At 38.2% G+C, this 26296-nt stretch overlaps 1 protein-coding gene across 3 annotated transcripts in view; it reads right to left on the bottom strand.

Annotated features, from left to right (window-relative positions):
• Positions 1-26296, bottom strand: part of LOC105489066 (ADAMTS like 1) — a 950014-nt gene that overhangs the window by 522402 nt on the left and 401316 nt on the right. The gene's annotated exons all lie outside the window — the stretch shown is intronic.

Below are 26296 nucleotides of genomic sequence, written 5' to 3'. Positions count from 1 at the left end.
CAGAAAGGTACTAACCTTTCCCCAGGAAAGAGAAGGCTAGGGCTGCCACTCAACCAACTGCCTTGGGATATTTTTGGTTCCATCATCAGTTGCTTTGTCTCCCATGACACTTTTAGGTGTGAAACTGAAAGAGGAAGTTCTGATATCAACTTCTGCCCTCTTGGCTAGTTTGAGTCCTTTTGTTCTAAATTAGAAAGACAATCTGTTTAATATCCATGCCAGCGTTTTTTGGAATAAGAGTTGAAATGTCAACATTATGCTTATCGGGGTTATTTTCCTTTGGCTACTTGGTTGGATTTCTTTGCTCTGGTAGATAAATCAAGTTTGTTGGTTTCCATTAAGTTTCAATTATTGATAATGCAATCAGCAGAGGCTATTTTAGGTTTTGTCTAACTACCAACAAACTCTAGTCTCAGTATTCCGGTTATATTAGACAGTGATGAAAGACTAATTCAGAGAAGGAAATCTTGATTTATCAATTAGCACCTCTCCCAGACTGGCTTTACCTTGCTACCCAGAACTAGAAAATGCATAACATTTAATGGTGTTTCACGGTCCAATCTCTGATTATGGATTATGATTATATACTTAGGAATCTATACATTTCATCTTATGCAGCGTGAACTGCCAGCAAAATGCCAGCTCTTTAAGAACTAGAACACAAAGCAAGGAACACTCAGCTATTCAATATACTTCTCTCCAAATAATTAAAACAAACCCAAGTTGAATATATGGAATATAAGAAGAATGGACCATGGAAAGAAAGTTAATTGCTAAAATTTTCATTTCCTGAGTTGGCCTATGTTCAATCAAACAATTATTCTGCATTACTGCAATACTAGACATATTTGATATTTCTAGAGATTCATAATATATTTGTTCCAACATATTAGGCACTTCATCAGGTCTGAGTTTTTTTCCAACTACCTTCTAAACTGCTTTTGCATTCTGCTCTGTATTCCAGTGTTAGGTGAGTACAAAATTTTATGGATCTTAACTCACCTGTTTCAATTTTAGCTAGGAGAGAACCTATGTGCCCACTGGTGTCAGAACTGTCATCTTCTGTTTGAATGAAGATACTTACAGTGAGAAATTTCAAATGGTAAACACAGCTAATGTTCAGTACCCACGTACTCCTAGATTCTTTGTGCTTGACAACACTTTTACCCCATCCATTTCCATATGTAACACAACCTTGACCTAAGAGAACTGCTCCCTCTAGGCACAAGAAGTATTTTATGCTCCCCTTCTGTCCCAAACAGAGGCCCTCTACTAAGCAGGGGTTGGAAGTTGTGCCAAATTGCACATAATTGTGCATGATGAATTTGTAATGCAGGCTAAAACTTGCTGGAAACTCAGCTGAGACCACCAAATTCATTTAGTTGGGTTTGGTTGGAAGCCAATCCTTTATTCACTAAGCTACAAAGTCTCTGGAGATTTTATTTGCTCACAAAAATATCTGAATCCAGCACTAGAATCTTTCTCTGCACGAAAACTAAATTAGTGTGATGTTGCTTCTCATAGTTCTGCTCCTTCAAGTACTCTAGGGGATTAAAAGTTGGAAAAAAAGAAGTGGCTTTGGAGTGTAACACAAACAACTCTAGATGCTGAAAATATAATTTCCCTATTGTTTGCTTTAAGGGACAACACATCATTAAGTTCAAAGTCATTTAAATGGAAGAACCTACAATTTCCCCCCAAAGCCTGCAGCCATAAAGACATTTACTGCCAAACAACGTCTAATTTCAAAAGGAATCATATAAATATTAGATGTAATGTTCAGCGACAAAACTGTTGGTGAAAATTGAGAATATACCAAGTAAAATGCACTAAAAAGAAATACATCAACATTTTAATAGTGGTTATTTTAGGAGTTGAATAATTATAGATGATTCCTCTGTTTTCTCTATTTTCCAAATTTTCTATAATGTGACTTTAATGCTCTTTATAATAGAAAAATACACTCATTGGAAAAGAATCCTAGATACATTACAGATGGTTTTGTTTTTTCTCATGCCATTCACATACTGCTGTAAAATGTAAACCTGTCGACAGTACAACTCATGGAGGCACCCACATTCGGGGGAAAACAATACCATTTTGTATTTTATAAAACTCCTGCATTCCAATGGGCTCAAAACACATTTAACAAGCTTCATTTCATGATTCTAATGACCATTTTTCTGAGATACATTTCTTACCAATTGTTAACTCCTGAGATTTACTCAGATTGAGATTTGTTCATTTATTTGGTGGCACGGAAAGCAGGAGATGGGAAACTTAAAAATGGTTGTTTTGGAGTCCATTTTTCCGGGGGGAAAATGAAAAGTTTAAGAATATGCTCAAGACATACTAGTCACAGAACACGAGAGATCCCTGTCAATGATATCCACGTATTAATTGGTGGGCACTGGAATGATTTTTCATGTTAGGTGTTAAAATTTCAAAATCATATTCATTAAGTGCAGTGTTCTCAATAGGAGTGCTACTGACATCTGCCATAGGACAATTCTTTGTTATATGGGACGGCCCCACATTGAAGAGTGTTAATGTCTCTGTTCCCATCATCAGTAACAGCCTCCCCTCAGTCACTGGGGAAATAAAGAAACTTTTATTTACAGTTGCCTCTGGTTGGTCATCATTCACATAGGGTATCTCACCTCTTTACCCCAAAGCATGAAGTAGTATCAATGTTAATTCCATTTTATGGAAGAGGGCACTGAAGCTCAGGGAGTTCAAAAATCTTGCCCAGAATCTTGCACCTAGCAAATGACAGAAGCAGAACTGGCACCCAGGTTTCTGACTTCCTACAATCCAGTGCACTGAAACCATGACAGGACTCCTAGGTTGTTTGTTTCCCTTCAACATGTTTTTGTGTAGCTCCTAGATCATATGTCTTCAAGTTACTATTCCTTTCTCTTTGCTTTCAATTCAATTCAACTCAATCTGGAGTTAAAGTGATTGAGATAAAGAGACAGAGGCAGCTGCTTGGCGATCAGAGGACAGAGCATAACCTAAGAAAGCTACACCAGACACAGGAACCTTTTGTAAATAGGTAGGACCTAGGAAACCACATCTCACTTTCCCTCATTGTGAACAACAGCAATAATACAATTACTATATATTGAGCACTAATCAAGTGCTAAGTACTTTGCTAGATGTTTTCATCTCTAATCTGCCCAATAATTATGGAGGGTTAACATTATTATTAGTATTATTGTCATAGAGCTGAGGACACTGATGAGGCTCAGAGAGCTTAAATAACTTTTTCAAAGTTACTTAGCAAGACTTGAGTCCAAGGAATCAAATGTCAAAGCAGGATATTTGTGTGGGGTGGGGCCTTAATCCTGCTGAATGGGGACTTCTAGTATAATGCCAACACTTTAATAAGGAACACCCTCAGAAAAGTTAAAAATAGTATGAATCAGGCTTTATATATATCTTACATGATCAAAATGGGTGAAGGCTTACAGAAGATGGAAAAAGATCTGAAAACACAATCTTGGTGCAGAACAAAGCAGACATCTCCCTAATGGAAAGCTATGAACACTGGCAAGGACCTTGATTCAAATATCTTCCCGATGAGTAAAAAACCCACCATTAGTAACCATCTTTTGTGTCAAACATTGTCCTCACTTTGTTCTCCTTCAATGTGGAACTCCTTCTGGGAAAAGAAGCACATTGTTAAACTATAAGTCCCTGCTGAAATATTTAATTTGTGCAACCTTTTCTCAAAGATGATTGGTGCCAAACATTCTTAGGACAGCGTCAGATTCTGGGGGCAGAAGAATGGAAAAGATGGAGGCTGAAGTGATCCAAAAGGGCCCCGATTGAGGGAAGGGATATCTTTACACACAAAACTCCTTAATAAGTAGGTGCAGGACCAGAGCTTATTTTGGACTAAAAAAGTCACTTCAGCCCAACATGTGCATGCATATATGTTTGCATGTATGTTACACAATTGTATATAATTATTATTTAGTTAACTTTACCTAAATTACTGGATAAGAGCATGACAGTAGATCTGCTTGTATCATGCATTCTAAAAAGAGAGGAGGGTTTAAACATTTTGAAGTCACTGAAATTTAAGACACTCCCAACCCCTGCCCCATCCTCCATGACTCTGGATGTCTGCCGTAGAAAATTACAATAATCGCTCCTAGTTAGCATGTGATATCGGGAAGCAAATTCTTAACGGTCCTAATTGAAAACGTAAGTTCACACAAAAGCTTGTGCACAAATGTTCATAGTACCATTATCAATAAGAGCCAAGATACGGAGACAATCCAAATGTCTATCAAACAATGAATGGAAAAACAAATGTGGTATACACATAAAATGGAACATTATTTAGGCATAAAAAGGAATGAAGTATGGATACACGCAATAGCACGGATTAACCTTTAAAACATCATGTTAAATTTAAAAAGCCAGACACAAAAGGCCACATATCACATGATTACATTTCTATAATATGTCTAGAATGGGCAGACTCATAGAGACAGAAAGTTGATGAGTCATTTCCAGGGGAGAAGGGTTGGGGAAAAATTGAGAGTGAATACTGCTTAATGAGTGTGAGATTTCTCTCTGGAATAATGGAAACAATCTGGAATTAGTGGTTATGGTTACACAACATCATGAATATCCTAAAATAACTGAATTTTATACCTTAAAATAATGAGTTTTATGTTATACAAATTTTATCTCTATAAAAAATGCAAAAAAGTTCTTAATGGTTTTACTTTTCCCACAAAAGGAAGGAGCAAAGAACAGAAAAATAATTGACTCCAACTATCATTTCTTCCATATACTTCAATATCTGGGGAAATAGATCTGAAGTTAACTAGCATTCATTAAGCTCTCCCTTATTCCATGCACTGTAATGTACCTAATATATTTCTCACTGAATTTTCACAACTGTAAGTATATAGTGGTATTCTAAATGTGCAGATGGGAAAACTGATTAACTGACGTGACCAAAGTAACATGTCTAAGTCACTGGAACAGCCAGGATTTGAACTATTTAGGTCTATTTGGTCTAAAGCCTAATGCTCTCATTCACTATTCAACACAGCCTCCTTGGAAAACAGGGTGAGAGGGAGTTTTAGACTGAACAGTAAAGTAAAATATATTCTTTGGAGTCTAATCCATACTGGGGCAGTGGGGGTAGGGATATGCAGAGAGCTGGACAGGGTAGAGAGCGTTCCAGGTCTGAAATGATAGCAGTATCATTCTAGCAGAATAATAAATATAGAGATGGAGGCTGCATAATTGTAAATGACAGGTCTTCTTCATTTTCATGTTTTCCAATTCTAGGTTATGGAAAAGCAAATGAAATACATATTATACCTTGTAGCTGGCAATACTTAGACTATTGAGCTTTTGGCACTATATTTGACTATACTTAAGAACAAATACACATAACTAAAGAATACAATTCAGACGAAGAAAGAGGAACTAGATTCAGATTCTGAAATATTACCCTTATGCAAACTCGAAATAGTGAAAAAAAATCTAGCAATGCTTAAGCTAATCTCTGCTTGCAAAATACCCACCAAAGAACCCTAGGAAGCATTTGAAGTATTCCTCTGGTTAGAAAAACTCTGCTCTAGAACTCCCTGCCCTCTAGGAATCTATGCGGCAGAGGAATTCAGTCCTCATCCTTTTTCATGTTCTGCTGAAGTGAAACGGAACATATTAATAGTCCTTCTACCAAAGGGATTGCCAACTGTTGGACCTCAACATATATTTAAATAGAGTTCTTAATCAAAATGTTCTGTTTTTTTTAAACAGGATTATTTTGAGCTAATTGAAAAAAAAAATACTTTGCTTGGGGTGGCCCTACTTATAATTTCAACCAAGAGCCTCCAGAGGAAGTTTCTGATTAGGGCATATACTCTAGAGCCCTTTCTATTAAAAAGCATTAACTTACGCATTTCAGGCACCCAATAACTTTGTGCAAATTTGAAGAAAAGATGTCCCAGTATGGCTGATATGTGTGTGTGGGCTTTAGAGATGGGTGGCAGTGACAAATCTGAGGCCTCCCAGCTTTGACAGTATTGTTTAATACGTATTCAAAGGACTCCATGTACACATTACTAAGAAATTGTTACAGGAACCAGCCAGGACAAATTATACTAGGGGTGATGGACTTTAAACTCAGCATAGATAGATCTCAGCACAGATGTCCACATGTGTGTGATATGTGAAAAGTTTTCTGCTTCTTAGAACATGAATTAATGGACCATAGCGCTTTCTTTTTCTATGAAGCCAGTCAGCAGTTTGTTCCAAATCTTCGTTTACTTAGATCCATTCTTGCTACCATATCTCTCTGACCATGGAGCTTTTCCCTTACCTCCTGACTTTGGTTATGTGTCAATTTTATTGATTCACTTTAATACCTTCTAGAAAGTAGTGCAAAACGAAGTAGGAAAGTTGTGTGTGTGTGTGTGTGTGTGTGTGTGTGTGTGTGTGTGTTTTATTGTGTATTGAGTAGCTGCATAAAAGTTTTTAGGCTGCAGATGATAGCTTTCTTTTTTTAAAAGACAGAGTCTCACTCTGTCACCCAAGCTGGAGTACACTGGCACAATCATAGCTCACTGGAGCCTTGAACTTCTAGGTTCAATTGACCTTCCTGCTTTAGTATCCCAAAGAGTGAGGACTACAGGCCTGTGCCACTGGCAGCAACAGGAGGCAGCCAAATGCTTAAGCAGACAGGGGCAGGTCCCTGGTGAAACCCCACCATCAAGCCAAAAACAGCCTGAAGGCTGAAAGAATATACTGCTGGTCCTGGATGAAACCTGCAAGTCAAACTGTGAACTTCTGTTTCCGTTTGCCTGCCCTTCCCCTATTCTGAGCCCAGAAAAAGCCCCAGGACTCAACCACATTGAGGGATGTTCCTGCCTTTGGGTAGGGAGACACCCCCATATCCCCGCTCCACTGAAAGCTGTTTTAATCACTCAGTAAAACTATCCTCCTTTCTCACTCTTAAATTGTCAGCGCATCTTCATTCTTCTTGGGCACAGAACAAGAACTTGGGAACCACTGCTAAAGTCGGACTCAGCCCAGGTAGGCCAAGTGAGTGGGCCATCTCCTGCATCAGGTAGCACAGCTAAGCAAGGCCCAGGCACAGCATCACTGGCTGGAGGTCCCCAGCTTGCAAAGTAACTGAGAAGAAAATCCTGTGCTACCACCATGCCTGGCTAATTAAAAATATATATATATATATTTTGTAGAGACAGGGTCTTGCTGTGTTGCCTAGGCTGGTCTGCAACTTCTAGCCTCAGGCAACCCTCCCACCTTGGCCTCCCAAAGTGCTAGGATTAAAGATGTGAGCCACCATGCCTGGCCAGCAGTTTTAAATTTTTTAATTTTTTTAGTAAGAAGCATTACTTGGTGTATTTAGGGAAAGTTAAAGAAACTAAGATTGATCTAAACAACCCTTTTAACATTCCCTTTGGGGAATATTCATAGACTGGTCTGAAACAGAATGGAGTTTTAGATACTATAAGTATTTTTATCAGTGTCTTTCTTTAACACTACAGAAATACATCAAAATAGCTTTAGAAACATCTCATATTCTCATTTGAATTTGAAAAGGGGTTATACAATTTTAAGAATCCTTGCTATGGAATGACAACGGACAGGGATGAACACATCACCTCCAATCTCTGAGCCAGCTTAATATTCTGCTGGTATTCCTAAAATACACACACTTTACACAACAAGCTAAGTCATTTGATTAGCCTACTTTAGACTTGTTATAAAAATTTTTAAATATATATACTTTATATTACAGCTTTCTACCATTAAAGAATTTCATCTAGAGTTTCAAGGATCTTCAAATAACTGGTATTTGGTTCATTTTATAGTACTGCCTGAGAAAGGGAGAACAGTGATACCATTCTATAAAGATATGCAATATCAAAAAGGTGAAACAGCAGGATTCAGGGACCTCGTCAGCGAGGGCCTCACAGGTGTAGACTCTCAACTAGGGATTTCCAAACCTGGTCTTGCTGGGGCTCCCTGGATGGAGAGAAAGGGGGCATGAAGGAGAAAGGGGCAAAATTAAGGTGCTTTGCCAATTTTCCTAGTCCGTTTGTTTGTTTGTTTGTTTATAGAGATGGAGTCTTGCTTTGTCTCCCAGGCTGGAGTACATTGGCACAATCTTGGCTCACTGCAACCTCTGCCTCCTGGGTTCAAGCAACTGTCCTGCCTCAGCTTCCCAAGTACCTGGGACTACAGGCATGCACCACCATGCCCAGCTAGTTTTTATATTTTTAGTAGAGATGGGGTTTCACTACATGTTGGCCAGGCTGGTCTAGAACTCCTTACCTCAACTGATCCACCCACTTCGACCTTCCAAAGTGCTGGGATTACAGGCGTGAGTCACCACACCTGGCCCAGATACTTATTTTTAAGTCATCATAACCACGTTAGACACACACCACTCTCCCACCTTTAACCACTGCGTTGCCTCCTGTCTGCACTGGCATCAATTTGCACCTTCCAGATTCCTCTTCAAAAATGAACAGAGGAAGGGATAATGAAGTCTTGATTATTACTACATGTTAGTGATCTCATTGTGTCAGGAGAAATGGATTCTCAATTAAAATAAAAAGAAGTGACATCCAACATAACAGCAAAGTTTCTGAATTGTCACTCCATATGTAGACATCACTATACTTATGGAATATGTGGTTATATCATTTGTTTAAAAATCTCTTATGGAATATGTGGTTATATCATTTGTTTAAAAATCTATCTAACAACTTAACCAAATACATGAAAAACAACCAGAGATAGAGATAAAGATATATGTACAATAATATTTATTTATATTATCAAAACCTTTCAAATATCTAAAAGAATATCAATAAATGACTAGTTAATTAAATTATGGTACATTTATACAAGGGAGCACTATACAACTATTTTAAAAGGTAATATAAATATGTATTTATACCAGAGACAGGTGTATGTGATATATTACATTAGATAAGGAAACTATGTTGAATATGATCTTATTTTAGCAAAAAAAGAAAATAAAAATTTATAGGTATGTATATGTATAGAAAAAATTCTGGAAAGATATATATATGTATAGAAAATCTCTGGAAAGATGTAAAATGGAAAAGGTTAGCACTGGTTTCTATTTCTGAGAGATTAGATTACGACTTTTATTTTTTCTTTATAATTGACTGAATTTTCAAAGGTTTTCTGCAGTAGGTATGTATTACTTTTGTAATCAGAAGATATAATAAGGCTATTTTCATTTTGGAGGAAAAGGAGACTGAATTTTATATACCCATCCACCCACCCATCCACATAAAGATGGCAACCTCTGGTTTATACCTTATAACTGTGAAAACAGAAAATATGACTATGACTTTCCATTGTCCCCTGGTGGAGCAATATAGAAATTTTATGGGCATCCTTAATAGTTACATCTAACCCATAAAATATTTGATTCCAAAGTCAGATAAGTTACAGCTTTATGGGCCTCCTTACTAACTATATTTAACCCATAAAATGTTTGAATTCAAAGTCAGATAAATTATAGTTTTATGACCAAGAGTGTGCCCATGTTCACCCTAACCTGTGCTTTTGTGGATTATGCCAAAAAATCTTTTACCCTCCAGAAATATTGTGGATGTCCATGAATTTATCTCAAAAGTATGTAAAGTTATTGATCCAGTTCATGTGGGAGTACATTCTTCAGTAAGCTGTGTTCAAACTAGACACTTGAGTCCAGGTTTAAGGTTGATTTTACTTTAGTTTAAATGAGTTAAGTAAATACTCAAAACCCTGTCTAGTACATAGTAAGCGCTATGAAGGTATTCACCACTTTATCACTGCTACAACTACTGTTTTCACCACAGTAATGAAGAAGCACTACAAATAATATCCAGGAGATAAGAATATAAATGAACTGAGTTCCTCAGGGCCTCCCTTGTGCCCCGATACAAGCAAGCCTGACATTCAAGTCAAGCACAGCCACGCGTAGTAATCACCGTAACAGAGGAACCCAGAATGGGGGACTTAATGCTTTAGGAGCGCTCAGTGGGCATATCATGCTAACACTCAAGAGTCTGTGCCTCTGCCATCCAAGAAATCTCTACCTTGTCACAGTTTATTTCTCACTGTATTAAGGGCCTCTTATGGGGTTAGTCATGGACTACCAAATATATGTTATTTGCTTATGTATGTTAAATATTTCTAGGAGGATTCCTAAGAAACAAGATATCTAACAGACTTTCCATCTTGCCAGGGAAGCTGAATGATTGAGAAATAGGGTAAAAACGTATTTTTCCTGCATACTCTTTTATGACTTCTAATTTTTGTACCCTGTGTATTTATTGCCTAATAAAAAATAAAATCATCTGATGGTTTTCTGTAGGGAATAAATCAAAATGGAATCACATGGCGTACATTTTTAGGTATGGGTGGAAAATAGAGTAATACATTAACAAAGTACAAAGGCAAAGGGACATGAACACATGCACATACAATTATCGTTAATACTGGGATACAAAGGAAATTTAAATGTAATCCCTGACCTGAAGAAGGTGGCTGTCCAGAGAGAAGACATGCACTGGGACAGTTACACACAGAACAAGGCCTAGAATAGGACACTAGGTCAACTGAGTTGAGGAATTATTTGACTTGGCACATGTTCTCAGGATACTGATCTGTAGGATGGGTAGAAGGAAGATTTAGAACAACATCCTTGTGCAAACATACTTATAAACCATTTCCAAATCTTACAGTATCTGCCTTTCAAGCCATTTCCCCCATACAGTAACACCTGAAATCCTGTACAATTCATTGTTTGTTTCCTTTTCCAAACACTTCTTACAACGTTAAGAGATTTCTCATTAGTGTCAGTCTCTATAGTATATGCTATTTGTTTTCCATTCAAAGATGCACTAAGGATAACACCATAGAAGCTACAACTGTGTATTTTAAAATAAGAACAAAGAATACATCTATTTTTATATATTTTGAACTTAAGATACTAAAAAAAAAAAGTTTGTTAAACCCTAGCAACTACATAGCTGCTAGGACAAGAAATCCCATCGATTACTTCTCACAGCTCTAAAAGAAGCTACAAATTACAGAGTGATTGACTGTAATTAAACAACTAGGTCATCATTGATATTTGTCATCATTGATATTTGAAACCGCTGTCTATACTCCCTAACTACCAAGTGAAGTATAAAAGAATATACAAATGTATTTCTTTAAAAGGTCTCTCTAATTTTCTGGTGATAAAGCTACTCTGTACCACATTGGTTGCTTCAAAGAATGTGGTTTCAGGAAGACCAGCACATGTATTTTTAAAGGGCAATAAATAGACAAAGTATTCCTAATTCGAAGATTTGAGCCACAGGTTAAGAAAGTCTTAATAGTGTACCCATTGCAAGAGCAGAAATGAGAAGGTCAAGTTGAAGCTTTCAGGGAGGTCTGTCCTGTTTTAGCCGAAGGGTTCTTTCCCCTGTTTGCCTAAACTTACTAAGTATTTATATTTTTAAAGATTTATGGGCAATCAAATGCCAACACTCTCTCAACCCTCCTTGGGAAATAGGCATTATTACATGCACCTCTCTCATCACATTTCCCAATACTCTCAGAATTAAACACCAAAGATTTAAAAAAAAAGGGGGGGGGGTTGTATTTATGTATTCCTCATCTGGTCAAAGATACGACTAATCATGCCTTGCAAGTGAATCATTAAAGCTTTGAGAAAACTATCACCATGCACCTTAAACACCTTTGGCAAATTGTGTTTTAAAAAAGAAGTTTGGACCACACACAGGTTTTTCTTTTTCTTTTCTTTTTTTTTCTTTTTTTTTTTGGTCTTTCATCTTAAAAGTTATTTTTCTCTCCTCCCAAGGAACCTGACCTGCTTTAAATCTTCCCCTGGCAGATGATGTAGTGTCTTGCGTCACCTTATTAATCTAGATGCAAAGCATTCATTTCAAACTAGAAAATCCATGTTTAGGCAGGCAGATTATTATTTAATGTCCCTTTACAATTTTAGTTATTTCAATGTAATGAGGTTACAAATAGCTAAGTCTCATCCCATTTATACGAGATACAATTTGTTTTCTCCATTGCTAAAAGCTCCATATAAGAAATTTAATTTCACATATACATCTACATGATGCTTTGCCAAATCTCCTCAGACAAAATTCTATGAAGTTCTTGCCACCTTTTCTCCTAATAGAAACATTTGAGAATATCACAGTCCGTATTTTGCCTTGAGACTAGTAAAGTTTTCCTGCCAATTCCATAAAACTGTGAGGTGGAAAACTGTTCTTTCCCATTCACCCCTGTCTCTAATAACATGAGGTTTCTGTCTGGCCAAAGTAAAAATGTATACCCTCTTCAGGTGAAGGAAAAGTCGAAATTCCAGAGTTCGCCATTTTGTTATGATGATTTCCAGTGTGAAATAATTAACGCCAAAACAAACTCCCCAGAACTTGCTTTATTACTACAGATCTTTGTGTGGAGTCAAGAACACCCCCTACCTTTCCGTTCTGACAACTTCCTTGTATTTCTAGACTTAAACTCCTGGGTTTTCACAGAAAAAAATGTTTTCTCCTTGCTCCTTTCCCTTCTCAATATGCAGTCAATTCACCTTCACAGTTATCTCAAACTTGGGGTACAGGCTAGAAGGGAAGGACTGGCTTCACATTTCAACATGGCATCTTGCAACTTCCTGGTTTTTTTCATTGGGCCCAAATTCCTCAAGGTATATAACCTCTTTTTTCCCCCTGCCCTTAGCAGCAGCAGCTCCTTCTACATTCAGACCTCTCTTCAGGCACCTGAAAGAATAAAGCCATTGTTCCGAGGTGCACAGCCCAGCTCCCACTGCATGAGTCTGGCCCAGAGCAGTGGCATGAAGAGGATTTTGTGGTTCTTACACACCTGGGGACCAGGTGGGGATGTATCAAAACAAACCAGGAGAGGGGAGTGTGTGCCGGGCCATTTGCCACACTAGTTAAATCCCTTTTCAGATCTGCTCCCCCTTCTCTAGCTCTCTGAGGGTATTTTTCCATTTCTGGCTGTGCTGAGGCCCGGGTTACTGCAGGCCAGCAACACGTTGTGCTGTGTTGTGTATCTTTGCTTCGGAGGTCTAACCTCAAAGAAAAATACTAGGTTGGTGCAAAAGTAACGGCAAAAACAGCCATTATAAAAACACACATTACTAATAGAAAGCATCTCTCAAACTAGCAGATGTGTGCTTCTGAAAGCTAAACGCTCTGAAACGCTTGGGGGGCAGAAACTCTCCCCTTTAAGTCAACCCTTGAGAGGATCACTGTCCGCAGTCAGTCCTGTGCTTAGGGCTTGTGCCTCAGGCGGGCTGACCCGGGAATAACTGCATTTTACCTTGAACAGATTCCAGCTGGAAACGGGTCAATGTGTTACTAGGTTTAATTCTCTAAAAGCTGGTAGAGGATTCAGGAGAAGGAAACTAGAGAAGGATACCAAATATTTTCCACTAAGGCAGGGACCCTCTCTGGGGCCGTTTTATATGCCATACAATTGCATTGACATCTTTTAAAATCCCCCCAATAATATCTTGATGTTTATCATATTCATTTAACAAAACAGATAACCAAAGCCCAACAAGTATGAGGACACAAGTTTGGTTTTCTTTAGAAAGACACAGAGGCAGGATTTGAAAACAGAGCTTCTGACACCTGAAAAGAGGGCATCTGACACCTGAACTTCCTTAAGAGCTACACAGCTACCTACGCGTTCTGGGGAGTCATTTAAATGCAGCCATATAGTTGTGACGACCAACACGTGGCTATCTGAATTTACTGTTCTTTGTAACATGCCCTCATTGTTGTCCAAGTTCACCCATGTATATGAGAGTGATAACAATTCACACACGTCTCATTTTCTTCTCAGTTTCAAATATCCAAGGGCCTCATTTTCTTCTCATTTTCAAATATTCAAATACAGTCAGTGTGATGGTTAAGAGCACTGACTTCAGGGACGGGTTTCCTGAATCCAAATCATGTTTCTGCCACTAGTAAATGTATGACTTTGGACAAAAAATTTTCTGTGTTTAACTTTCTCCAACTTTGAAAGATAGGTACAATAGTAGTACTTGCCTTCATGGTCAATATGAGGATTAAATGAGATAATATATGTAAATACTTAATAAAATGACTGGCAATACACGTTCAATAAATGGTAGTTGTTATTTTATATAGGAGTTATAATATGTTTTATATCACTGTAATAATACACATCTTATATCACTATAAAATCATTATTTTACGGCAATTAGATTTAAAATAGCCTTATACATATACAAAGTAGATTCAACGGAAAGAAGGAAGATCTGGATTCTCACCATAGCTCGGGCCAAATTTGTGACTTGCGGGCCACATGGTCCTGGGTGAAGCATCTGACAACTCTATTTCACTACTTTATGTTTAAAAAGGAAGTCTGCAGTTGGTCCTGATACTACTTCCAGATCTTTCCAAATATATGCAATTTAACATGTCTATGAATTATAGAATGTACTCATTATGTAGCAAGTGTTATACTTCGTATTCATTTGCTCACTTACATGTCACAAAATATTCCCATTTTATAGATGACAATAGTGAGGTTTAGAGAAATTAAGCAACTTGTCCAAAATCCAAAATTCATCCTAAACACCTAACTTAAAACAAAGCAGTGCTTGAAATGAAAAGCAGCAGTAGTGGAAGTGATGGAAGACGTGTGCAAGTATGGCTGACTCTGTGTGCTGGCCCTAACCCTGTGACTCTCCCTCCGTCTGTTCAGTTAGGGACCCATTAATAAAATCAGTAACGACGGTCTTTGTTTTAACCATCCAAGTTAACTAAAAGTTCATTATAAACAGAAAATACTAAATCAATTTCCTATTAGCAACAATGGCTATTTTCACTGCTAAAAAGATTAGTAAGTGTGAGAAGCTAAATTTAAACCTACAATTGGCGAGAGATTAAACTAATTCGGGTCTATTTTGGAAGGAAGCTTTTAAAAGACCAGAACTCAACTTTTCAAGTTAACAGGATTCAAGCTTTCAATGCTTTCCTTTCTCCTTCCCTTTAACTAAATTCAACTTTGTATTTTTCATCTTGTTTTTGGAATCTTTCCAGGTCACCTCTGTTAAGAAACACAAGGCCCTTGGCACTGAACTTTTGGGAATGTGCCCACATCTGCCTCTGAATGTCTGCCTGCCTACCTTTGATGCCGCATTCAACACCTAACTTAAAACAAAGCAGTGCTTGAAACAAAAATCTCCTCAGAGCACAATGGGTCCAGCTCACCAGTCAGTCGCCTCAATGATAAATATCATGAGCAAAAAGGCCTGAAAACCCCAAATAGTTCAATATTCTAGGACAGGCCCAACTGATTTTCATTTGGGAGAGGAAAAGGAACAGTGCTTCATTACAGAGAAAGAAAGGAATAAATGATGATGACAGCTGTGCTGATTCATTGTTTTTTTTAAATAATTCTGAAACATTCTAACTATGTTGGTGTCACATAGATCCTTCCCAGAGCTGAAGAGGTTTTGCTCCTATGTGTATATGTAGTTTTATTTGTAATAAGGTTTTCATTTTGACATGATACTCCAATTTAAAATGCAGAATTCTTCTTCACTTCAGTTCCTTAGAATTGAATATGTCATTCATCATCTTGGTGGTCCCAGTAAAATGCCCTGGAATTCTCATCCCAGTTTTCAATAGTTACTTATTTATCCATATGGTAACAATATTACCACGACCAAATTCCTGCTACCAGAGACATCAAATTGTTCAACTTCAGCCCCAGAAATATTTTTTTGTCTCTAAGAAGTAAATTTCAATCTGTAAATTATTGGGAGAGGATAAATGTAAGCTAAAGCAATATCATTTATTGCCCTACAAGTGGGGTGACCATTCACATAAGGAGGAAAAGAAGAGACTAAGGCACATTTCTCTTTCAAACAAGATGAGCCTCTACAAAACTTGGAGGAATTGAGTCAAAAACCACTGCGACTGAAAAGCAGGCAGCTGTAGCAAGAGCTCTGTGTATTTGACTCTGAACAATAGCTTTGTTATTCTCTGAACCTGAAGACGTCTGAGGCAAAGAGTTGCTTCTACTGGAAAATGAATGGAAGGAGGAGAATGTGCTGCGGCCTTCCATTGTCTGACAGATCATCTCCTGTTTTGGGCTCTGCCCCTGTGAGACTGAGCCTTTCAAGTTCAGCAGAGGCAGGGTGTGGTGGTAGTTAAAGACACTGTAAGGAATAAGGTGGCCTCAGTGCTCTCTCTGTTTTCTTGTTAATTAGCAGGTGACTTCAAAAACGTCTAAAGATTTCTGGGCTTCAGTTTCCTCATTCGAAAAGGAAAGAATCCACCTAGCCAAAATCGAAGGCCACTTTTACTTCTAAAGTTTCAACTGTGTGCAACGTAGTCAAGCAGGACTTTGTATACTCCTGGGGGAGTAACAGTAGCTATCATTTCCTAATCGCTTTTCTGTTCTAGGCACAGTGCTAGGGTTTTCTTCATGTGATGTTCAACCTCCTGGATGACTCTCCAAGGTAGATGTGATTCCTACTTTACAGATGCGAAAACTCTTACTTGCTTAGAGTCACTCAGCTAGTATGTGGGAAACCTGAAGTACAGACCCAGACTGCCCAGCTCCAAAAGCTCAAGCTCTTTTGCTACCATACAGTGGGTATCATCCAACCCTGCTCTGAGAAAGGCACTGATAGGAGACTGATAGTAGTGATGCTGAACTAGCTGGGTGCCCAAGAGACTGGCTATATGCAGTGTCTAGGAACATTAATAGGCAAAAGTGATGACAAATTCCTCTACAAAGTGGGGGTAACGCTAGGATTACCTCATCACCTCATCATTGTAGGGATTCATGTTTGTAAAGTACTAAGATCAATGTGTTTGTTATATTTAAACAAATAATAAAAACCTCCAAGAAACAGAAGGCTAATGGATGTGTAGCGTACAGGGTCGGGGATAAGGTACAGATTAGAGAGGATTAGAAGCGGGTTGATCCAAGAATAGAGCAGGACGAGACAGTCACAAAAGGAGAAAAATGAGAGGGCCAGGCCCACTGCTACAGAGTGGGCTGAAGTCCCTGATTTGTTTATTTGTGGGGCCTGCAGTCCTTGAGTGGACCTCCGTGTTCAATTCCTCATCATTGATTTGGGTATCATCTGTCACATGGGCTTCTGGATGCTAAGTGGCCAATTCTGCAGCTCAGGGTTCTTTGTGCCAATGGCATGTGAGCTGTGGAACCCCATGGTAGCTGCCACAGAAGCAGCTCCTCTCACCTCTGAGATGCACGTTCATTCCCTTTCCCATTTGCCCTGAGAATACTCTCCAGCGGTGCTGGCGTTTACCCTAAGATAACTTTGCCACGAAATATCTTAATTTTATTATTATTATTGCATTGCTCTAGTATATCAACTTTGGAAACAAAAGACATCATTCTATTTATAGCATTCTATTTTAGTAGTGGTATGTCCATTTACAAAATATAGTGATTCTCGATTGCCGAAAATGTCAAATCCGAGAAAACATAGCATTCCTACACGTGATGTTAACATCATTCTCGAAGAGTTATTGGCTAAAGATTCATTTGATTTATTCAGTTTTTTCTGAAATAGAGGATTCTGATGTTAGTTCCGCTTAGAAATAACTCCTAGAACAGTTTTTAGATTTTATTTTCACATTGAAAATGAGTTAGATTTGCTTCAGCCTCAAATACTGTGTTTATGTACAATTAAATGGGCATTGGCAGTGAGTTGCACTTTTTCTTATTTTTCTAGACAGGAAAAGGGTTAACTTGTATGTTCCCTTATTTAGGCAGTGGCCAATATGCTGTCTGACTTGTGGATATACTTGACAGACACTTAGATCCTGTAGGGAACTGGAAGTCAGAGTGAAAGTGAATGTGAGGAAAGTATAACACTGTCTCTGGATGATGAGACCAAACCTCCAGGGACAGGAGAAGGAGGTCAGAGTCACCTGGCCACTCTCATGTCTGTTGGAAGCCAGGACCATGCCTTTGAGCTTAGTGGAGGGATATCCACAAGACTGTCAAAAGAGGGCCTCCTAAGGGGAACTCTGCTTAAACAGCTCCATCGGGATGAGGAAAGAGCTTCCAAGGTCTCCTGTTGAGCTTCCTCCAGAACCCCATGGGCTCTGAACTCGGATCAAGTCTTGAATGTTAGTTTTCAAGCATGTGGTGTTTAGACTCGGCCACTGTTGCTACTGATGTTTCCACCTCCACCTCACAGTTACTCATTATCTCAGCCCTGTAGCTCCACTTAGCTCTTCCCCAGGATTTTGCTTTGCGGCTCCTGTATCAATGTTAATGGCCAAAGGAAACACTAGGATTCAAGAACCTCCAATTCCTTGTCAGTGTATGCATTCGGGATTGGACCTCTCCATATGAAATGCTAAAATGTATTCTACCATTACTATCAACAAGAGCCTATTTGTGAATCTCACATGTGTATCATGCACGTAAAAGTTTCCAAATTTAAAAGATACATATAGATATGGTGCAGAATATGTCATTAAAAATAATTAAGGCCAGGTGCCTGTAATTAAAAAACAAAAACAAAAACAAAAAAAAACAGTGCTTTGGAATGCTGAGGCAGAGGATCTCTTGAGGCCAGGAGTTTGAGACCAGCCTGGACAACATAACGAGACCCCCATCTCTATAAAAACAAATTTTGTTAATTTAAAAAAATAATTAAAATGTTATTAAACAGCAAAAGGAAAAGCTAGATTACTCCTTTGAGAATCTGAAGAGTTTTTTATGAGAATGATATAGAAAATAAATGAAAAAAATTATTAGAGCCTAAGGAATTTTAGTTAAACAAAAGAACTTCAGTATTCGGGTGAATCAAACCCTTAATTTTGGTAATTAAAACATGTTTTATACTTATGACAAAGAAAGTGAGATCTGGACTGCATAGACAGGCTTTAGGACTATTATCCAATACGTGTTTTTGAAAAAGATGAAGTAATTCTGGGGAAAAGTTGATGATTTAGTAATTTGTACTAAAGATGAAGAAATAACATGGGACTGTAGCAAGAGATATTCTCCTGGGCCTCAGGAGAGATTTGCATACGCAGAATCATAAACTCTGCTTCCTAGGGAAGCAAGCATGCTTATCATATTTTTCAGACATAAAACTGTTTTGGTAATAGCTTGAGCCTGGAGTCACTGCTGTAGAGTCAAGGATTCAATAAATGGAATTCTTCAAGCACAAATGCCCACGGACCCTAAGCCAGATCAATGCATCACAGTTTATTACATCCTCTAAGACAAATTCTAAGAAGCTTAAGGAGCTCAGATGGTGCGACCTAGTCAGTACTGTACGAAGCTCTGAAATAAGTTTTCATCTCCTCATTCTTTATCCCAACCGTTTACTTGTGGCATAGACATGTGAGAAGGTAAAAATCTAAAAGAGGGTTTAGAATTAAGAACTATTTTAGTTCAATTGCACTGACTACCAATGACACAAATATATTTCCTAGGAGTAATCAATCAGGATTATATATTCTCTTGGTTTACCAAGGAAGGTTGATTTTAAGCCAAACTGGCTCCTGCTGGACTTGTGCTTGTAACTGATACTCACTTCATTGATCACTGGTGGGGTCCAGATCGTGGAGCAGAAAACCTCATTTTTAGATATTAATATGCAAGCAAGGGAGAGAGAGAGGGGGAAAAGGAAAGCATAGAAGTAGCAGCATAGGATAAGGTTTGAAAGATGAAAGGGGAACAAACGTGCTTTAAAAATGGTATATGGGGGAAGCTTTCCTAAAAGAGAATGAAAAACTAACCACTCAGTTGATGTATATGTTAAGGAAAAACTTTTATTTCCTGTAGAGACAGGGTCTCACTATGTTGCCATGGCTGGTCTAAAACTCCTGGTCTCAAGCAATCCTCCTGCTTCAGCCTCCCAAAGTGCTGAGATTGCAGGTGTGAGTTACTAACCATGGCAAAAAACAAAAACAAACAAAAAAACCCCACATTTTTGAAAGAGAATGAAAAATGGGTGCAGTCTAGTGAGAATTATGCTCACTTCCATTAAACTGAAGTGTATCTTGTCATCCGAGCACCAGCAGCCATATTACAGGATGTACTGACATGCTAGGGTTTGTTGGCAGAGAGAAATTGAGAGATCAGAAGTTTCAGATCAAATCTTTCTTGAGTCCAGTTTCTTTTAAATTCAGAACAGAGAGAAGTAATCCTTGAGAAGATGTTAAATATTATAACGTAAAGCAAATGAAGACTCAGAAATAAACAACCAGAACACAGATTTTCAAAGGTCTCAGCTTTTCTAAATATGCACAACCACATGGGGAAGAGGAAGGTTGGGCAGCACTAGCCATGATGGCCACCTTCTCAGCACTAAAATATCTCACTAAACCATGGTCTGATCTGTTAGAAGCCAAAAGGTAAAGGTTAAATACTTAAAATATATACATATGTTTAATAAGTAAAAAGTGATATTTTCTAATATAATTCTCTGACTTAGAGAGATGCAACTAAAATGAGACAAGCTACGAGACAACTTTCCTAAATGAGTGGACCCTCCTCTTAGTCCTTTTGCCATGCTACTCTCTTTGCCATTTGTGTAGCCCAAATGCTTCTTACCACTTGAGTTGATACTTGAGAATAGTGTCTGAAACTTACAAACCAACATGAAAGCCATGAGATAAAAGTTAAAGTCAATGACCTATATGCTGTCTAAATATTTTTTAAAAAAGATTATTCAAAGAAAGATCCAGGAAAAAAAAGCCTAATTTTCCCAAGTTGTAATCAGCTTGCAATTTCATTGGGCCTGTGCCATATCTTTTCAATGAATCAGGGACTAGCCCCACATATAGACACTGGGGGAAGAAAAATTTCGTTGAAATGAAGAACTGGGAGTAGGATCAGCCTTGAGGCAGCAAGTGGGAAAAAATGGTAGCATGACATTTTACCTAATTCATTATTTGGTCATATAATAAATCCTCCATACAAAAGTATTCAGTTCAGAGAGAATACGGCGTTATATGGTATATTATGCCCAATAAATACTAACCAAACCAAAGTGGACATCAACCAAGTATACCTTTATCTTAACCCTTAAAACCTATAGATGTTGTTTTTCATTGAACATAATGCCTTGGTTTAATGCACACTTGGTTCAGTTCTCTCCCATTACCCGCCTTTGGCATATCTTATTTTATGTCTACATAAGCAATGGAGAAACATTTATACATTAAGGTCTATTAGACCAAAGAATGAAGTTATATAAAACTATAATGAATTTAGGGTTATTTTGTGGGGTGATAGTTGTCAGGTTTTACTGACTTAATTTCTAAAATGAAAGAAAATAAAAAATATTATTCAGTTTCTGTTATTCAACTAAATGCTTATTAAATACTTATAAATTATTCATCCAAGCACAGTGCCGGCAATTATAATACAGTGCAATAAGTGCCACCATATAGGAAGTCAAAAGGGCTATGGAGGGACATTTTTCTGGATGTGGAAGGCCAGAAAACACTCTCCAAAATGAAAGTCATTTGGAAACTGGAACCTGAAAGATGAATGCAAGTTAGGAAGATAAAGAAGTAATGCAAGTTAGGAAGATAAAGGGTATAATGAAGAATGTTGAATAGGCAAAGGGAACAGCATAACAAAAACCCAGACAAAAGAAACAGCATGAAACTTTCAGAGATGAAAATTTTTTCATTAAGACTGGACCAGAGAGCCTGAAAGAGGAGTATTGAGAATAAAACTGAGAAGATGGGCAGAGACCGGCTTGTGAGGAGCCTTGCAAATCATGTAGGGAGTCTGGGTTTAATCCAGAGGACAACTTGAAGTTGCTAAGGTGTTTGAAATAGGGACTAGAATGATCAATTTTGTGTTCCTGACAGATCATCCAGGCTGCATTGCTGGAACAAACCCTAAGCACAGCAGACTGATTGGGAAACTGTAGTCATCACCCATTTGAGAAGTGGTAGGGGTTTGGTCTAGGCTAATGGTCTAGGCTAATGACAGTAGTGACAGTGGGGATAAAGAAAAAACAAACAAATTTTAGAGACAGGTAAGTAGACTGTATTAGTTTGTTCTCATGCTGCTAATAAACACATACCCAAGACTGGGTAATTTATAAAGGAAAGAGGTTTAATGGACTCACAGTTTCACATGGCTGGGGAGGACTCACAATCATGGTGGAAGACAAATGTGGAGCAAAGGCACATCTTACATGGCAGCAGGCAAGAGAGAGCATGTGCAGGGGAACTCCCCTTTATATAAAACTATCAGATCTCATGAGACTTATTCACTATCACAAGAATAGCATAGGAAAAACCCACTCCCATGATTCCATTACGTCCCACCTGGTCCCTCCCACAACACATGGAGATTATTACAATTCAAGGTAAGAGTTGGGTAGGGAGACAAACCATATCACAGACTTAATAGAGCTTGGTAATTACTTTGAGTTACAGGAAACAAAGGAAGAGAAATAACAGAAAACCAAATACCACATGTTCTCACTTTTAAGTGGGAGCTAAACTTTGAGTACATATGGACACAAAGAAGGGAACAACAGACACTGAGGCCTACTTGAAGGTGGAGGGTGGGAGGAGGGAGGGTATTCAAAAACTACCTGTCAGGTACTGTTTATTACCTTGGTGACAAATAATCTGTACATCAAGCTCCTGCAACGTGCATTTACCGATATAACAAACATGCACATGTACCCCTGAACCTAAAAGAAAAGCTTTAAAAAATGAAAAATAAGCTGGGCAAGGTAGCATACCCCTGTGGTTCCAGCTACTCAGGAGACTGAGGTAGGAGGATTGCTTGAGCCCAGGAGTTCAAGACTACAGTGAGCAATGATTATGCCACCGCACTCTAACCTGGGGACAGGATGAGAACTTGTCTCAAAAACACAAAAGCCAAAACCAGAAAAGGGGATTATCAGTTACATGAGGTGTGAGGACTCTGAGCAGGCAGGAAGGGTAGGAACCTGAATGGAAATAGAAAACCAGCCACTAATAGGAAGGAAGCCCACTGAGCTAGGAAAGGGGCCAAAGGTGGATGCTCATGTGGGAAATTCATCTCTTGGTGGTAGGAGACCAAGGAATTCCAGGCTGATGACTCTTTTCTCCGTGCTGAGAGTGCAGTGGAAAAGTTAAGGGTCAGTGGCTGGAAGACATCATTTAAAAAACACAGTTTACTATGGAACCCAGGAAGAGCAAGCAGACTATGAAAAACAGAATGCTGATTAGGTAGCTCTGAGGACCTGGTTGAGGTAGTAGACCGTGTATTAACAGTGAAAGTAATCAACAAAGTTGTATGGTTTTTCTACATGGATCCTCAGGATCCTAAATAATCTTTCTCCCTGTACCACTTCATCTTTTGCCCCACTCCTGTAACCAAGACAGGCTTGACCACCCCCACACACCAATCAGAGCTGCAGAACCTAGCCCAGGTGGAGCCCAGAATTTCCATTTGGCAGGGAGGAAGTTTGGTTGATTTCCAAAGTTCAATACTATATTCAGTATTTCTACCACTTTTCAGTATTGTGTCGCCAGATGTCTCTCTTTGAAGATGCAATCACAGTGGATAACCCAGAAGGAATTTATTTTCTCCATGAACTGCAGCACCAGTGATGACCAACATTAATTACATTCTGCCTATGAGGTGAAGAGTTTAAACCTTAGCTCACACTGTAGTAGTTAACAGTAAAGCAGACTCTGGAACTTGTCTCCTTGGTCTAAATCCCAATTTTGCCACTTACTAGCAGTGTGACCCTGGGTTAACTATATAATTTCACTGTGTCTCAGCCTCCTCATCTGTAAAATGAGAATACTGATAGGAAAGAAACAATGGGGATAATAACTGTACGTGTCAGGGTTCCCTAGAAGGACAGGACGAATAGGATAGATGTATATATGAAAGGGAGTTTATTAAGGAGTATTGACTCACACCATCACAAGGTGAAGTCCCACAATAAGCCATCTGCAAGTTGAGGAGTAAGGAAGCCAGTCCAAGTCCCAAAACCTCAAAAGTAAAGAAGCTGAAAGTGCAGCCTCAGTCTGTGGCTAAAGGCCCTAGAGCCCAAGGCAAACCACTGGTATAAGTCCAAGGGTCTTACACCAGTGGGAGAAGGATGAAGGCTGGAAGACTCAGCCAGTCTGGTACTTCCATGTTCTTCTGCCTGCTTTTATTCTAGCTGTGCTAGCAGCTGATTAGATTGTACCCACCCAGATTGAGGGTGAGTCCATGTCTCCCAGGACACTGACTCAAATGCTAATCTCCTTGGGCAACACCCTCACAGACACACCCAGGAACAATACTTTGCATCCTTCAATCCAATCAAATTGACACTCAATGTTAACCATCACAATAACCCACTGCATTAATTCAAAAGACAACTTAATAAAAATAAAAGGCTTGGAACAATGTCTGGCACACAGTGAGGTTTATGTGCATAGTCATGATATTATTATAATATCATTATTAGAGTTTCTTTGCTCCCACATGGTCCCAATAAGATGACCATCTCAACAAACACAGTCTGATCTTTATTTATAAATAGACAAAGATAGAAATCTAAAATCTAGTCCAACATTCACATTAACTTGCATGTACTGTCAAACAGTGCCTCTAATACTAGTAATGCTAGAGGTGATGTTTTTGGTAAACAGGCAGGGTAAGATTTGCCAAGTTCCTTTTACTTTTTGTAATCTTCCACTTCACCTATCTATAAAAATAGATGTTAGGCTACATTAAAAATTTTAAATACTATACTGTAAAAGACTCTGTATTGTCTAAAGAATTTGATACAAACCACATGGTTCTACTTTTTACATATTTAGCCCTGCAGATTGTTACCTTCAACATTGTATGTTTTTCTCTCACAGTTTTACTTTCTCTTTGAAAAACTGAAATAATCTAACTATCTTTCTTGAGTGACTTTAAATATTTAGATTTCTTTTTTTCCACTTCAGCTTAGATGTATTCACGGCTGATAGTCCAAGTAGAAAAATTGTTGCCTGTGGTAAAAAAAAAAAAAAAAGAAAGAAAGAAATTGCATCGTTCCCCTAAAAGCAAAATGTTTAAAGATCATAAGTAATCTTTACAAGCTACTTAAATTTTGTCTTACAGGCAAAACAATATTTCTCCAAACCAACTCTAAGCTCTTTCATAGGTCCATCTACTGGGAACACAAACTCTTTAAATGTTTCACCAGGATTTATATAGACTCTATGGCATAAGTTTTGGGATAAGGCTTATGTAAAGTATTAAATTCCAGTTTACACTACGTGCAATGAAATAAAACCTGAACTTGTTTACTTATCTTCGTATAAGACTATGCCTTAAAGAGACTTGATTCAATGCCTCTCCCATAATGCTAGGTTAATTATTCTTTCCTGTAAAACTATAGAATACACTCCTTCCTATAGATGCTAAAAGCAGGAATCCAGAACTTTTGTTTCTCTTTCTGGAAACATTTCTACAACCTACCGAATTCAACTAGGCAAACATTCAAATCTTCAATTATCTTGTTGTTCTATGAAAGTCTAAAAGTAATAAAAGCCCATGTAAAATATGGCTGCACCTCCAAATACTTTCAAAATCTAACAGCACTAATATATGTTTTATATCACCTTATACAGACACGGCATAGATAGTTCAGATTTTTGTTTTTGAAGATTTATTTTTGGAGTACCTGGTTCTAAAGTGGGAAAGCTATGAGGTTATTTAATGGGAATAGTGAACAGTAATATTGTCTTGAACATGTGAAGCACCTAAGAGGGGTCCAGAATCTGTTCTGTTATGGGGTCATCTGTCCTCAGAAAACTAGGTTACAATAACCAAACACACACAATACCTCTGTAAAGATTACCACCTGTGGCAGCCCCATTACGAAGGTTGTGATATGTTGCCTCCCCAGTTTGGAATCAATCTGTGGTCAGTAGGTTGGTTGTTGGTAAATATAGAGCCAGGCGTTCAAAACCAGCCTGGACAACACAGGAAGACCCCATCTCTATAAAAATAAAAATAAATAAACAAAATAAAAAAGAACGAGAGGAAAATAAGTTGAATAGCTGCCTAGAATATTTTCTATCTGCTGCCTGCCTTAACCCAATAACTTTAGGGACATGTTCAATATATTTTTTTAAAAAACAAATACATAAATATGTTGCCTCTTTTCTACTAGAAATGGAGCCCCTTAGAAAGAAGGACATATCTTTATCAAAGATCTGCTATCACT

The sequence above is a fragment of the Macaca nemestrina genome, chromosome 14 (assembly GCF_043159975.1).
Source record: "Macaca nemestrina isolate mMacNem1 chromosome 14, mMacNem.hap1, whole genome shotgun sequence".
In the NCBI taxonomy this organism is placed as follows: domain Eukaryota; kingdom Metazoa; phylum Chordata; class Mammalia; order Primates; family Cercopithecidae; genus Macaca; species Macaca nemestrina.
Note: the sequence above shows the minus strand (reverse complement) of the source record. Positions and strands in the feature narration are given on the sequence as shown.